This window comes from Apodemus sylvaticus, chromosome 7 (assembly GCF_947179515.1).
Source record: "Apodemus sylvaticus chromosome 7, mApoSyl1.1, whole genome shotgun sequence".
NCBI lineage: Eukaryota > Metazoa > Chordata > Mammalia > Rodentia > Muridae > Apodemus > Apodemus sylvaticus.
Genome location: NC_067478.1, coordinates 59,751,499 through 59,767,056, shown reverse-complemented (window position 1 = coordinate 59,767,056; position 15,558 = coordinate 59,751,499). Strand labels below are relative to the sequence as shown.

General features: G+C 41.0%; 1 pseudogene; it reads left to right on the top strand.

The window, feature by feature from the left end:
* Positions 1-10,704: 10,704 nt before the first annotated feature.
* LOC127689711 (40S ribosomal protein S6-like) lies at positions 10,705-11,418 on the top strand (annotated as a pseudogene).
* The last annotated feature ends 4,140 nt before the right edge of the window (positions 11,419-15,558 follow it).

Genomic DNA, 15,558 nt, shown 5'->3' with positions numbered 1-15,558 from the left:
GGAGGTGACCATGAAGAGCATCGTTAATCTGGAGTCCGAGAGATAGAAGTCCAAAGTACCTGGGCACTAGTTTGAGACATTCTAGGCAGCACAGCACGTTCCCCTCCCCCTCTTCCTCCACTAGGGAGGAGTTGGGACAATTTATCTGCAGACCACTGGGGTGTCTGCAGAGGGGCTGTCAGGTCTGACAGGTGAGGAGGTGGCAGTCTCCAGGCCTCTCACAATTTAACTGGTTTTCCTGAATGTGTGCCAGCTGCCCTGGCAACAGGCAGGCAGGGTTTTTTTTTTGTTTTGTTTTATTTTAATGAGTTGCCATAGCCATTGAAGAAGACACTGGTATCACGTGCATGTGTGTATAAAGGCGTCCTTTGACAAAACGTTTGCCTCGCTTGCACTGGAAGGAAACAGTTGCCGAGTTGTGCTGAAGTCTTCCTGCTTCTGGTTTCCACTGAATTTCCCTTACTGCTAATCTTTTCTTCTCTAGAATGCTGGCAGGTTTGATGTTATACAGAATTAGCAATGACAACAAATATCTTAATAGAAAGACCCATATTTAAACCCAGCTCTGAGTTATCCAAGGGAGCATTTGATGCGCGAGTCTGATTTAAATAGAGGTAGAAAAGTGTTTGGACCACTTTATTTTTATCAGTGTTTGGTGAATGTTAGAAATGAATGGAAACTCCATGTGTTGCAAAGGTGTCCTACTAGATAAAAATCTTTTTTCTGCCAGGAGACCTCAGGTCAATTCTCACTGAACCCAAAATAGCCCAACCCCTGATTGTAACTTCTTAAGTAACAAGGATTATTACTACAGGCACACATACCAATTCTGCACTTGCAGACAATTGAGAAGAAATGAGATATTCCCTTATAAATTAATTTTTCTGGAGCATGTCTCTATAAATGCTTAAACAACTTCACTTTTATTTTGCAGGGGAAGGGTTTTCAAAATATATTATGTAAGTTCCTGTCTTCATGAGCTAAGTCATTCTTAATGATTCAAAGCTATTATAAACATTAATTATTATGACCTTCTTCACAATATGCTGTAACACAAGATTTCCTCAAGACACCCAAGGTGTGGCTGGTGGCTGGCCCTTACACTTAGTGATCCTGTCCTGTCATAGTTTTTCATTCATTATATCTCACTTTTCAGTCTTTTATGAAAGCTCTTCCATTAATAATTTTTCCTGTATTTTTTCTCTGCTCTTAATTGCAAAGGTCTTAGCTGATCATGTAAAGCTCTTTATTTAATATATTTTGTATACTCAAACTCAGGAAAGCGTGGCTTTCAGGATTCTGTCTTTTAGACAGAGAAGCCATCCTAAACTTGGCTTTCAGAATTCTGTCTTCCAGACAGGAAAGCCATCCTAGCGGCTGCCAGAAGCTTGCTTTCTGAAGCGGCTTGAGCTCAGTTTCTCAGATTTTAGTGGGTGTCTTTGTAATATTGTCTGTCTATCTCTCCTCCTCCTCCTCTTTCTCTTCTTCCTTCTTCTCTTCTTCCTCCCCCTCCTCCTTCTTCTGGCCATTTTATTTTTGTTTTCTACTACATTGCATGCATAAGGCTTTCAAGTGAGATGTCTCTAATTGTGGAAGGTTTTATCACAATTATTTGTACTTCTCTGGCCGCAATTAGCCTTGTGCACACACGGACAATGGGATTCCGTCTCCGAATCTTGATGGCAATGTTAGTGCAGGCGAGCCGGGCTCCTTTAACTGCCCTTTCAAACCTCCCTACAGCGTCTCACCCAAATGCCGCTCTAAGAAATATCTCTGAAGAAGACTTAAAATTATCATTACAACACACACCGTATACCAACGTAGCTTTCTAAGAACTGTAATTGTCTTTCGTGTTCTGGAAAACACTTCTATGTTTTTCACACCTCGGTTTTGAAAAGAAAAAAGAAAAAACTAGAAAGTCCACACTGAGTATAAATGATATTTTTAAAAAGACAAAAAGATGAAAATAGAATTATTCACAAACACAAATTCCAAATGCATTTCAGCTTTCCTATAGGAATCTTTTGCGGATGCAGAACTCTGTGGGTTGTTATTACGCGTGCTATCATTCATTCTTTCCCAATGACAGCATTTATTCAATACCCTCTGGGCCCCACCAGGGATGCAAATGCACATCGGACTTATTCTCAGGAAATGCTCACTTTGGCCTGAATTCCAAGGTTTCGTGAGTCAGCCCAGCGGCCCCATGTGAGCTAGGCTCCTTCCACTAGGTCAACCCGAACGCTTTCAAGTGAAAAACAACTTGTTTTTCTTTTTCTTTTTCTTTTTCTCAAATTATCCTTGATTCTATTAGAATGATCCCAAATATTTTGTGTCCTGGGAAGGAATTTGCAGAAGGGATGGCATAACATTTTCCTTCTCACTGATGAGTAATTCAGTAGCCCCATCCAAGAGCATTTAAAATAGCCATGGACCAATTGGAAGCAACCCTCTGCAGGGCGTACCAGGAGCATGCCTGTCTGTCGGCAGGTGCTGTTTTAAACTCCAGGTTTGATTCAGATCTATCGTTTGTCTCCTGATGAGAATTTATGGGATGGGGGGAAATGTTGTCTCCGGAACAGCTAATATAAACTGAGTAGGAAGCAATGGGAGGTTTGTAGACAGCCACTTGTACGGCTTTCCTCTGCTGTGTGGTCAAATGCGTGGTAGTCAGCAGCATTCCCTCCCTGCCGCTGTTCCTTTTGCTGCCCGTGACTCATCTTGTTTTGAATCTTCTAAAGACCCATGATCTTAAAGAGTGTCACTTAATCGTATCTGATGATTGTGATTTTATAAGGCAATCATGGGTATAAATTTTGAGTGTGGTAAGCGCTGGGTGACAGATGCCATCTCTGACCCGCCACTGCGCAAACTTAGTACTGTTTCATTAGCCTTAGGTACGTGCAGGCAGTGTGAGGCAATTCCACAGAAACTGTTCACGTTTTATGGCCTTGAAATCTTAAGGAGCATATCAGAAACCATTTCAGATAGAATCGTGATATGTTTGTTAATTAAACATGTATTTTAGGAATGCTTGGAAGAGAAAAAAAAAGACATCATATTTCCAGAGAGGACAAACTTCTGTGTTTGAAGCATCACTTTTAAACATTCAACAAATCTTTTTGAAGTAGAATAAATTAGCGGCTTATTTTAATTCAGACCATCTTGGTGCTGCATTGTTAGAAAATGGTGCCAATACTGAATTGTGAAGGCTAACAGAGCCTGCAGTCTTAAGTAACGATTCTGAGGATTGTATAGTCTGACATCCTAAATGTATAGCACACAACTAGAGTGTCTGGGGGGGGGGGAATCTGCTTTGCAGTGGAAAATTCTCTGAATCCTTAGGCTTCCCTGGATCTACCATTCCAGTCCATGGTCTTACCTGGATGCCCACATCAGATCACTGTTGGCATTATCCGGTAATATATTTTGCAGTATTTCTTTGATGCAGACTTCTAAGTCTGGCTTATAAATTATCTTGATTCAATAATGATCAGAAACCAACAATTCGTCAGGTTCTAAGAGCCTGTGTTTATTACTTGACTTTTCAGGTCTTTCCAAAAGCCATTATTAGAGATAGGTTCTTAGGTCGTGTCAGTTTTATAGATGAGGATACTGAAGCTTACATTCCCATGACCAGTCAGTGCTTAGATCAGGATGGGAAGGAAACCAGATTTTCCTATCCCAGCCCCAGCACTCTCTCTATCATGTGTTCCAACTTCAGCAAGATGTTCACTTCGTTGACAAATATTTACCCAGCAACTGGATGTGCCAGACACCATGATAAACCATCAATGGAGATACAAAGAGACTAAGATGATGTTTTCCCTGACTCTAGAGATAGGAGCACAAATGATCACCCAAAACCAGAGTGAGTGAGGCTGAGGAGCTGACTCTGCGGATAAAGGCAACTGCCACCAAGCCTGACGGCCTGAGTTCAATCCCAGGGACTGCAGAGAGAATTGACTATGGCATGTTGTTCTGATGATGCATGCACACACACATGCATGTGTGTGCACACACAAGAACACTCATGCACACACACACACACACACACACTACACACACACACACACACACACACACACACACACACACACACGATAACTTTTTAAAAAGAAATGGCAGTAGAGAAGCCACAAAGTAAAATTAAAAACTGCAAACAAAATGAAAGTAAAGATTCAGGTTTACAAAAAGAGCAGACTGCACATGGGGCCCAGAACTTTGCTGCTGGAGGTTGGGGGGTTCTCTGTGACCTTCCAAAGACAGTGACATTTACACTGAGAGCGCTGAGTGACAAAGATGGAGGGAGACATAGCATACTCTATTTTCATTATTGATGAATTTTATATGTATGAATTTTTACAAGTGTTAACATTTATTTGTGACCCCTCAAATCATCCCTGGATTTCTGGGCATGGACAGACAAGCAAGCAAGGCAGGGTATCCAATCCTCTCTGGCTGAGGTCAGCCGAGGCAATGCTCTACCTTTTTGTTTCATCTCTCGGACTGTAAACAAATGGGCTTTTCCCAAAGTCCGTTTAACGCCACATTTGTCTAATCTGTGTGCTTTTTGTTGATGACCTCACTGTTTAAAATGACTGACAGTGTTATGCTCGCCAAAGAGCTGCCTGGTGCTCCTAAATGCAGGAGGGCCAGCAATGTGCTTGTGCGTTGAAAGCTGCCTTCAGCCACAAATCCAGGAGGCATGGTGTGGCGAGCCATGAGTTCAATGTAATGAATCAATGGAAGCATTAAATAGGGTGGCTTTAAACAGAACCGCGAATTGAGCAAGGTTGTGTTTTCACCAGTTGGCAAAAATGCAACGAGCACAGGCTGGCAGAAGGAGAGCCCCATGTTTTCTCTGGGTAAGATGATTCTGTAGTCAGCATTTCTGCTGACTTTATTAAGCACAACTATAACAAATAACCAGAGAAACAATGCATGGGCAAACATCAGATAGCTACAAGTGTGGTGTGCACCCAGAGCAATTGGAGTGCACACATTACTGCCTAGAACACAAAACATCACAGCCACTCTGGCAAGTACTACACATGCCTTCTATTAAATGTCACTATCCTTTCTGCATGATCCACCATTACCAGATATTCACCCAAATGAAGTAAAAAGGCACATTCACACAACAATGTGAATATTTATAGCAGATTTAACTGTGGATCCAAATGGTAGAAAACATTACCCTTTTGTTGGTGAAAGAATAATCAACTTTACTCAATAATAGGGAAGGGGGTCTTATCACCATATTAAGCAGTATGTGATAAATCAAGTGTATAATGTCTGAAGTCAAAAGGCTTCATACTAATAGAATATTTATATGCATTTATGCATGTGTGCATGCCTGTGTACAAATGCACTTGTAGCATATGTACCTGTCTGTAAAGGCCAGAGAACAATTTTGGCTATATTCTTCAAGTACCATCCACTTTCAGATAGAGAGATAGATAGATAGATAGATAGATAGATAGATAGATAGATAGACAGATAGATATATAGACAGACAGATATAGACGTGTATATATATAAATACACACACACACACACATATACCAGGAATCCTGCTGTCTCTGCCTCTGCCTCTCTTAGGCTAAGATTATAAGATGTGCCTATATACCTGGCTTTTAAAATGTGAATTCTAAAGATTAAACTGAGGCCTTTGTATGTGTAAAGCAAGAACTTTACTGGCTGGGCTATCTCCCTCTTTAGCAGAAAAAAAATCTGCAGAAGAAAATAAAGCTCATGTTTTAGGAATTCTGAATAGAAGGGCACATTGGCTACAGAGACACATATAGGAACATCATCATAGTTGGTGGCTATGCCCTTAAATGCCTTTGTCAAAACTCCATCGGAAGGATGAACCCAAGTACAGTGTTTCTTACTTGATGGGGGGGATTCCTGATCTTCACCTGTCATACTAGCTGATAAAATACTGGGAGCATAAAAAACTCTACATGATATTTGATGTTACATGTCGACTTGAATGGTGTTACTCCTGAGCACACAAAAATATTTTCTTTCCTCTTGTTTTGCAATGCCCAAATCTCGTGTTGTGGTGGAATATTTACTGGCTCTCTGACAAGCACTGAAATCTGCTAAGTTGACTGTGATTTCAAAAATGGGGAAAACAACAACAATAACAACAACAACTTCTCTTTATCAGAGGACAGAACTCTTTCATGATAGGAACTGGCCAGTTAAATGGAAGTTTGACCCTTAAAACCATAGAGAGAAGACATCAGAGAGAATATGATGCTGCCGCTATCTTCCTTGTATGTGGTCATTTAACGATGGGCAACTGTCACACGAGAGTGGTTTAGCTTCCCATGTCCTTGGAAGCCAGAGAGGCCCACCACATCATCTGAGAGTTCCTGATGGTTTTATTCTTCTTTGTTTACCACGGCTTTACTCCATTAACTCAATTAGATTTCAAGGAGTGATGATGTCGTAAATGAACTCACCATCCCAATCTAGTTGATGAAACTCAGTTTCACCATACAAGGTGTACCTAACCTTTGGAATAATCGGCAAGCTTGGCTGGCAGAGACTCTCATTGCTCCCAAGCCTTTACTGCAAATTCAATAATGTATATCAGTCATTTTGCAATACTGTATCTTCGGATGCACCAACAGGTCCTTCCTGTAGTGTGGCATTTTAACAATTTCCATTTTAACTCACAATGTCAGGACACCTTACCTCTATAGTGTCTTTTGTTTTGTGGCACTGGTAATAAACACACATACTACAGCCATTTAATAAATGTAGGCAAGAATTTTATTCAAAGGCCTCTGAAAACTCTATCTAAGATGGGTATATAACCCATGTGTTAGAGTAGGTTGATAAGATATGATCTTATGTTGCAAAAGCACTTACAGAAAGAATAGCAATGTTTCCATTTATTAAAGCCCAGCAAATGTCTTTATCTTGTATGATTTCCATAGAATAGCATGAACTAAAAATTTACTATTTCCTACATTGCTGTATTTGGAAGCTTTTAGAAGTGCTGCTATTGGCATTTGTAATTTTAAATTTCCTTAGGATTACATGCAACATCCTGTTATTTAGAGTTGTAGGTTCCAAAATGGAAAAAACAAAAACTCGTCTCAAGAGTTAATTTGTAGCAAGTGTGCCTTAAATATACAAATGGCAACATTGTTTCCAAACAAGGTAATTACAACTGTGTACAGAATGTTTCTTCATTAGTAGCAATTAAATAATTTACTAAATTATGCAATAATTCATGATGACACATGCTAACCCTGAGAGTTACAGGAGTTGGTGATAGAAGAATTCCTTGCACTCGTGCCTAGATGGAATGAGAGTGGTAATTTCTGATTCATGGACAAGTCAGTTTACAACTGTAAAATTGCTAAGTAGTGCTGGATGCAAGGAAAACATGTGACAACATATTTGAGCATCCTAGCATAGCGAGAGACCACCATAGAATCCATATGTGGAGTTTGCCTAAATCCTGATCTTGTATCCTAGGACATGTCACTTCATTTCTCTGTTCCCTACTTCCCTTATCGCTAAAGGGAGTACTGAGGGGAAAAAAGAAAAAGAAAAAACAGAATGTAATTTGATGAAAAGAAAAATCACATCTGCTATACAGGAAATCCCAGGAAATGGTCAGCCAGCAGGAGGGGGAATGGCAGCACCGGCAGTAGAATTAAGTCTTCATCCAAAGTCATTTTGAAGGGCCATGGAGATGGCTCAGTCCTGACTTATAACCCCAGCTCCAGGGAGGCAGGTGGAACGAGGAAGATCCTTTGAGCTCACTGGCCAGCCGGGCCAGTGGGTTGTGAGCTCCAATTCCTGCAAAGACCCTGGCTCCAAAACCAAGGTGGAAAGCAATAGAAAAAGACACCTAACATCCTCACTCTCTAACCTGCACATACACATATGAGCATGTGTACACATACATACACACATATGCACACACACATATACACACATACATATGCACACACACAGGCACACAGAGAGAGAGACAGAGAGACAGAGAGACAGAGACAGAGAAAAAGAATGAGATTTCAAGTCCATAAAATTATCTTAGCAGGGGTTGAGGGGGACACAAGAATGTGCTCATACATTAGATACCACACTCTGATGTGACTAGATAGATTAATTTAATTATATTCCTCTTACAGAAGAAAGGTTTTTAATTCAAGAGGTGGGCAGTGATTATCTTTTAATACAAATTAAACAGTTTGAAGACGAACATTTTTATTAAGACAAAAATGCCCACTGGATTCTGCCCTGGCTCTAGTACCCAGGGCATGCTTGCACTGTCCCGGACTTAGGCATGCACACTAGATGGACTTCTGTAAATGAGAAGAGACTGCAGTAGAACCCGTGTGGTATGAATCCCAGACTGTAAGCAGGGGGCTCAGATATGAGCATCCAAACTACTATTGACATGCGGCACAACTGTCTGAAATGTCAATAGATACAAAATGAGGATTTCATAATGCAGAATAATTGGTTACTCTGCTTGACTGAACAGGAACATATTTTCTCTATGAGAGCAAAATAATAACAGCATTCGCTCCTGGAAACTTCCTCACTTCGGGACTTGAATTTCCCAGCAAAGCCCATGTGACTCTGTGGTCTTGATCTCCACGCATGACGAAAATAAGGAAAACTGTCTGAAATTGCTTATCTTTTCTCCATTATTTTGCATTTATATACGATCGTAGCTTTTTAAAAATAAGATACAGCCTTTCTACTAAGCGTGTATATTAATAGAACTGTCTGTTACAATTTTCAGAGCTGAAATGGGTGAGATACAAAAATCAAGTAACATTCAATTTATCTTATTCATCCTCAAATGCTCTGCTGAGCTTTAGTGAAATAACACTGCTTTCTATTTTACTCTTCCTCTGTGTGTCGTGGTGCTGAGCTCATTGGCTCTCTGTGTTTTACTAAGTATAATTTAGCTTTATGACTACCAAACCAAGCGTTAATCTTTGCAATAAGAGTATAAAACGGGCAAGGTAAGAAGCCATCTGTTCCCTTGAGCATGTTTTCTTATACCCTGATTCACAGCCCCACCCTGAAAAAAAAATCTCTGAATAGATTCAGTTTGATTTTTAATATTTGTTTCTATTGGTTTTTAATAGGGTCTCATGTGGCCCAGGTTGGTCTTGAACTCACAGTGTAGCCAAGGATAGTGTGGGATTCCAGATCCTCCAGCTTCCACCTCCTGAGTTCTAGGATTAAAATGTTTGTCTCCACATCTAGCTGAGTGTCTATAATATGAAGAATTTGATTGGAGGCATGTGAAGGGAAGGCAAGAGATGGAGCTCCCGGCCCACCCTTTAGGTGTTCTCTCCTCTCTGACTGTGTATAGTTTATGCTTCTGTGATCCATCAGCACTGCATGCTCCTTTGTCTTTTCTGTATACCATCATTAGCATTGTAGAGCTCTTGCATTCCTAGTTCTACTACGATTTAAATTGGTTTACAAGGTCTAACCTAGATGAAACCTTCTTCAGGAAGCCCTTCTCAAAATACTTAGCTCTGTGCGCATTAACCTCTCTTGTTTTTTCCCCCTTAGATTTTATTCTATTTATTTTTATTTTATGTGGATCTGTATGTATGCCTGGTTGGCTGTATGCGTCCCATGTGCATGCAGTTCCCTCAGAGGCCAGAGGAGGGCATTGAATCTCTTAGAACTGGGGATACAGGCAGTTATGAATCACCCACCCACTGTAAGTGAATTGGGAAAAGAACCAGAGAACTCTACAAGAGCAACAAGTACTCTTAACCACTCAGCCATCTTTCCTTTCCGGCTTTCGTCTCTCTCGTTCTTGACTAACGTGGCCCCTGAGCTCCAGAATCCTTGGAATAAGCATTTGCAATACAGCATCACATTCATTCACATCTGAATTCCTGCTGGATCACAAACTCCTCTAAGGCCATCATAAAATCCAGATCTTTCTCCTTCCCTCTCTGTGTTCTAGCATAAACATGCAAAGAGATTCTTTTACTCGTTACCCTTTATGTGGGAGCTTGCTCTCTCACAGAAAAAGAAATATGAAATTCTTGCCTGGCCACAGTCCTCCTAGGTTAAGCAGTAGCTAATTCTAAATAAATTTTGTGTCCCTAACTACCTACATAGCAGTTACTTAATGAACACTTATTGTTTTCCTCTCTCTCTCTCTCTCTCTCTCTCTCTCTCTCTCTCTCTCTGTGTGTGTGTGTGTGTGTGTGTGTGTGTGTGTGTGTACATGTTTGTGTGCATAGGTGCATATACACATGTGGATATGTTCATGTGAAATACAGAAGGTGTTGCAGTGTGCATTCCTCCGTTGTCCTCCATCTTGTTTTTTGGAGGTCAAGTCTTACACTGCCCCTGGAGCTTGCCAACCCAGCTAAACTGACTAGGGAGCCTACAAACTCCTGTTTCTGCTTCCATGGTGCTAGAACTGCATCTCGCTTCACACAGCTTTTTCCATGGATGCTAGGAATCTGAATTCAGGTCTTCATGCTTGCATGGTAAGCACTATACCCCTCAGCCCCAATAAATATTTATTTTACATAAAACACACCTTCAATCTTGCCAGTCCCCTTTCAACAAATTCTTTACTGATGATCAGTGTTTTGAGTTAGTATGGGCTCTGTATTTGTGAAAATACAGAAATTCCCTATTTTCTGTGGCACTTCCTAGGCATTTGGCTGCATCAAGATGAAACTAAATGTCTCCTTCCCAACCACCAGCTGTCAGAAACTCAATGATGTAGCTGCTGAACTCAGACTTGATACTTTCTATTGGAAGTGCATGACCACAGATGTAGCTGCTGATGCTGGGTCAAGAGTTGAAAGCTTGTGAGGTCTTCTCAGTGGCAGGGCAAACAAGGTCTTCCCATGAAGTAAGGTGTCTTGACACATGGCAGAGTGTGCCTGCTGTTGAGTAAGGGGAATTCTTGTTGTAGACCCAGGATAACTAGAGAGATGAAGCGCAAGTCTGTTCAGGGTGCATTATGGATATCAGTCTGAGTGCTGTCAACTGGTTATAGTCCAAAAGAGGAAAGAAAATGAAGAGGAGGAGAAGGAAGAAGAGAAGTATATTGTCAACTGATAATGCCCACCAATATGTCGTCAGAAAGCCCTTTAGCAAAGAAGGTGAGAAGCCTGTGACAAATGCACCCAAGATTCAGTGTCCTATTACTCCACACATCCTGTAACACAGATATCAATACTTTACTCTGAAGAAACAATGCACTAAGAAACATCAGGAGGAGGCTGCTGAATATGCTAATATTTTTTAGCCAAGAGAATAAAGGAAGCCAAAGACAAATGCCAAGAACAGGTTGCCAAGAGACATGGGCTGGCCCCGCTGAGAGCCTCCACTTCTAAGAGTCCAGTTGGAAGTATGTCTTTAAGAGTAACAAATAAATAAGCAGACCTTGAACAGCTACAGGAATTAGTAGGATGAAGGCTGATGGTTCTGTGCTAAGTGCTGCAGTGCTAACCTTTCTTTATATTATTTAAGTTAATCTGCCTCGTGACCCTGTAGGATTCTACTGTCCTTCCCTCACATGTGACGAAAGAAAGGTTTGCTCAAGATCACTCAACCAGAGAGTGGGATGAAGGCTGATTTTGAGCCCAGCTTCTCCATCAGATGCCAAAGCTTGTTCTGTCATAGGACGGAGTTGAGGAAGTGAAGCAGGCTGCTCAGAGAATTGAATAGAAAAAGTGCAACACAGAGAAAAGGATGGCAGCGACCTGGAAACAGAGAGACTCAAAGAGACAGAGAGACACAGAGAGACTATATGTGATAATAAAATAAATGAGGACTACCTAGGGGAAGGACAGGAAAAATCTGGAGCTGGGCAGGGGTACCAAAGGAGGGCAGGGGGAAAGATGCACAGTCGAGAATGAAGTACAATGGCCTGTGTGTGCAAAGTTCCCAACAAAATTCATTACTCTGTATGAAAGAAAGGCAAAGGTTTCATGCATGGCGTATTGTGCCGGCCTTGGAGATGTAGTGAAGACACCCCAGGGAACCTCATGGAATGCAGGCCTTCTTGTCTCCAGCTTGCTTCTCTTCGCTTGCCACCTTAGCAGTGGGTGAGTGGTGAAGCACCTGCTGCCTACGAAGCCTGTGGAGGCTGGTCATCTGAGCCTGCCAGTGAACTTCAACCTTTTCCTCATTGTAATGGTTACAAAACGCAGGCCAAATCTCTGAATTTCCTAATAGCTATATGAAATATTTGGCTCCAGAAATCCCAAAGTCCATAAAGCATGGCCTGGCTCCAGCCAAACCACCCACCTCAGTGATCTATTCCACTAAAAGGCACAGGAGTCTATAACAACCCATCCACTGATAATGGCCAAGGCCACCCAGATACTGGACTCCTGCAGAAAAATTCAGCTTCACATAAGGAAATGACTGACTTCTGTAGGGTTTTAGAGCAAAGATCATCTCATTGGTCAACTTCTTGAGACCAAAGCAATCACCTTGTTTTCTTTTGGCTCTGGAATACAATCCTAGGCATAAAATAGATACTCAATAATTGTAGTCAGTTAGTAGAAGTGTGTGTGTGTGTGTGTGTATGTGTGTGTGTGTGTGTGTGTGTGTAAAACTAAAGCCATCGTTTGACACCAAAATACCATTTGTTTCATCAGATTTCATGGACGGTATATTTGCATATACTCATGCATATTTAAATGCTCCTCTACTTTGGTCTTAAAATAGTGAGCAAGACAAACAAGCCATATTAAAATGTTTGCTCCCTCCTCTTCACACTAATAAACAGGATAAGTCAAGGATTCCCTCTCTTACCTTTGTTTCCAGATCTCTCAAGTATTATTCATAAAAATGTTATTCTGTGAGGCCTGGAACCTTCTAGACTCACAATTTAGCAAGACCATGATCTATGTAAGAGTCTCTATGCCTTCTCTGTAGCTTCCCTCTGTGTAGTCTTGCTGGCTCTGCTGGTCTTTCAAAAGGCAAAGATTGAACTGAAACAAGGTCAGAGACTGTGTTAACCTTTGGGTGACCTCTTCCATGTTCAGTTCAAAAGAAATTAATTGAATTATTAAGCTGTAAAAGAGAGAGGGTGGAGGGAAAGAGTGAACCAAAATGCTCCTATTCAGATGCATCCCCACATGTTGAAATCATCTTGTACTGGAATCTTGAAGAGTTAGGACACTACCTCAACCCACTGTGATGCTTCCCTCCACCCTCCCCCCCCCCCAAGTCTTAAATGCATGCTTGGGTGTGATATACCATATGATCAGGCCTCTGTGTGGTACAGATCCAAATCTCAAAAAGCTAAGAATCCTTTTTTTTAATTAAAATTGATCCTTGATGATTTCATAGGCGTATGTGACCCATTCTGGCCGCTCTCACCCTGCCCCCCTCTCATCTCCTTCCTTCCCCAATCTAGCCACCTTCCCTTCCTTTCCCCACTCACCTCCGACATTCCTGTATTTTTCTCTCATTTGTGACTCTTGTGTTTAGCCAAAGCCATCCATCCTTTCGGCTTTAAGGTCAGATTTACTATTGGAGTTCGGTAGGTCCGCCTGTGGATATACAGCTGAAGACAATGGTTTCCTCTCCACCGGAGTAATGGATAGGCTCTTTTGAGCTCTGTGACTGACTGCTGAAAAAAGCCCTGTCTTGAATGGGCCCCTTGCAATTGCAAACTGCTACGAGTTCTTGTTACTGTTGACTGGTGTCAAGAGAACGGGACTTCACCACACTTTTCCATGTCTTACATCCTCTCCACTCTCATTCCATAATGTTTCTTGAGCCTTAGAGGCAGTAATAGGAATGACCTGTTTCCAGCTAAATCCTTGTACTTTGCTGTCTGAGCTTCTTGGGTAGCCATGCGTCTCTAGATTCATGAACTGGCCCTGTGGCGTGAAGCCCAAGTCGTTTTCTTGACTTCTGGAAGAGAGATTGGCACCAACTTCCTGGTCTTACTCCAGTCTGGACCCCTGGAGAAGTGCACCGGGCTCTCCTCGGGGGTATTCTGGGAAAATCTGGTCTCTACATTGTGTCTCTACTTTCTACTAAGTGTCAGATCTGGTGTGATGAAGCCAGTGGGACCCCATATGAGTCTGAGGCCATCTGTAAACTCATTCTGACCCCTTTGCTGAGATTAGCCAACACAAAATGTTTGAGAGTTCATATGTAACATCCTCCTATTTGCAGGAAAGAATTCCTATCCTGTGGAATTTCCTTCTTGTAAGCAATATTCTTTTTCTCTTCTTCAGAATGCTTGTTTAAAAGGATACAAAGAATATATTTCTTAAAACTATTTCCCCCATGTTAAGTATATATGCTACATTTATTCAATAAAATCCAATTATTCCTACTTATTTATAATGTTTCAATATTATACAGTGTCTCTATATGAGTGTGTTTTAATTTAGTGTGTGAAATTTTATACAGGAATGTAATTGTGGTTCCAGTTTGATTTTCTTGAAGGAAGATATGTGGCCTTTCATTCTTGGCTGGTTTGTTTGGTCAAAGACTTATAATTCCATGGGCAATTTATCCTATTATCTATTTAAAAATAAACCCTCTCATTTTTATTTTCAAAAGTTTCATATAAGCTGTTCCTATAGAGTACAGTTATCTCCTCTAGGTTAAAAGCTTATGATATGTAATAGACGCATGTATTACAAATAGCATCTAGCCACCCCAGAAGGTTGTGACTTAACATCTGAATTCTGCTGCTCATTAGTTGTAGGACATGAGAGCAATACATTTCCAAAGGGCAAGGTCAGGATTACATTATCCTGGAAATGTCTTTGCTGAATAAATGTGTAAATATTTCAAATAAGTATGATGAGATTCTATTTCTATTGAGGACTTCTCTTATAGGAGGAAAGATCATCCTGTTTGTAATTGTGGGAGTCTGTGTCACTGCGCATGTCATTCCTCCTTACCGATTTCATTTGAAATGGCCTGGAAATAACCGATTACTTTAGATGTAAGACTATTTACCTTGGAGTCAGATGTCTGGCGGGCAGGCTGGAGCTAATGGATTTGGTTGTTTTCAAAGCATTCTTATCTACAGCAAGATACTGTTTTAAAGCGAATCCTCAGTTGTATATCAAGGTGCACTTGCATTGCACAGAACACATGAACAAGTGCTCTGTGGTTGTCTTTTCCTTCTTTAACAATACAAAGGAAAGAGAAATGCACCCAGAACCCACCGGTGGGCTAGTTTGGTGGCAGTCTTCTTTATACATTATTAGCACAAGGGAAATCCAGAACCAAATTTGAAGAATGGGGCGTTGCCTCATTGGGAGATGGAGTTGCATCATGGGAACATGGTGTGACTTAATTTCATAATTGTAAACATTACAGTGGGTATGGCTGGTTTCCTCTGTAACCCTTGTCCACTTCACTATGGCTGGACAGCTGAGTTAACATGGGTAGGTCCTGGCTTCAGATTTTTATCCTGTCTCTTCTTATTTTTTGTGGTTGTATTTCAAAAAAAAAAAAAAAAAAACTCTAAAGGAAAAAAAAAACCTACTTGGGGATGAATGTGTCTGAAATCAAACATTTTTGTAAGGCCAT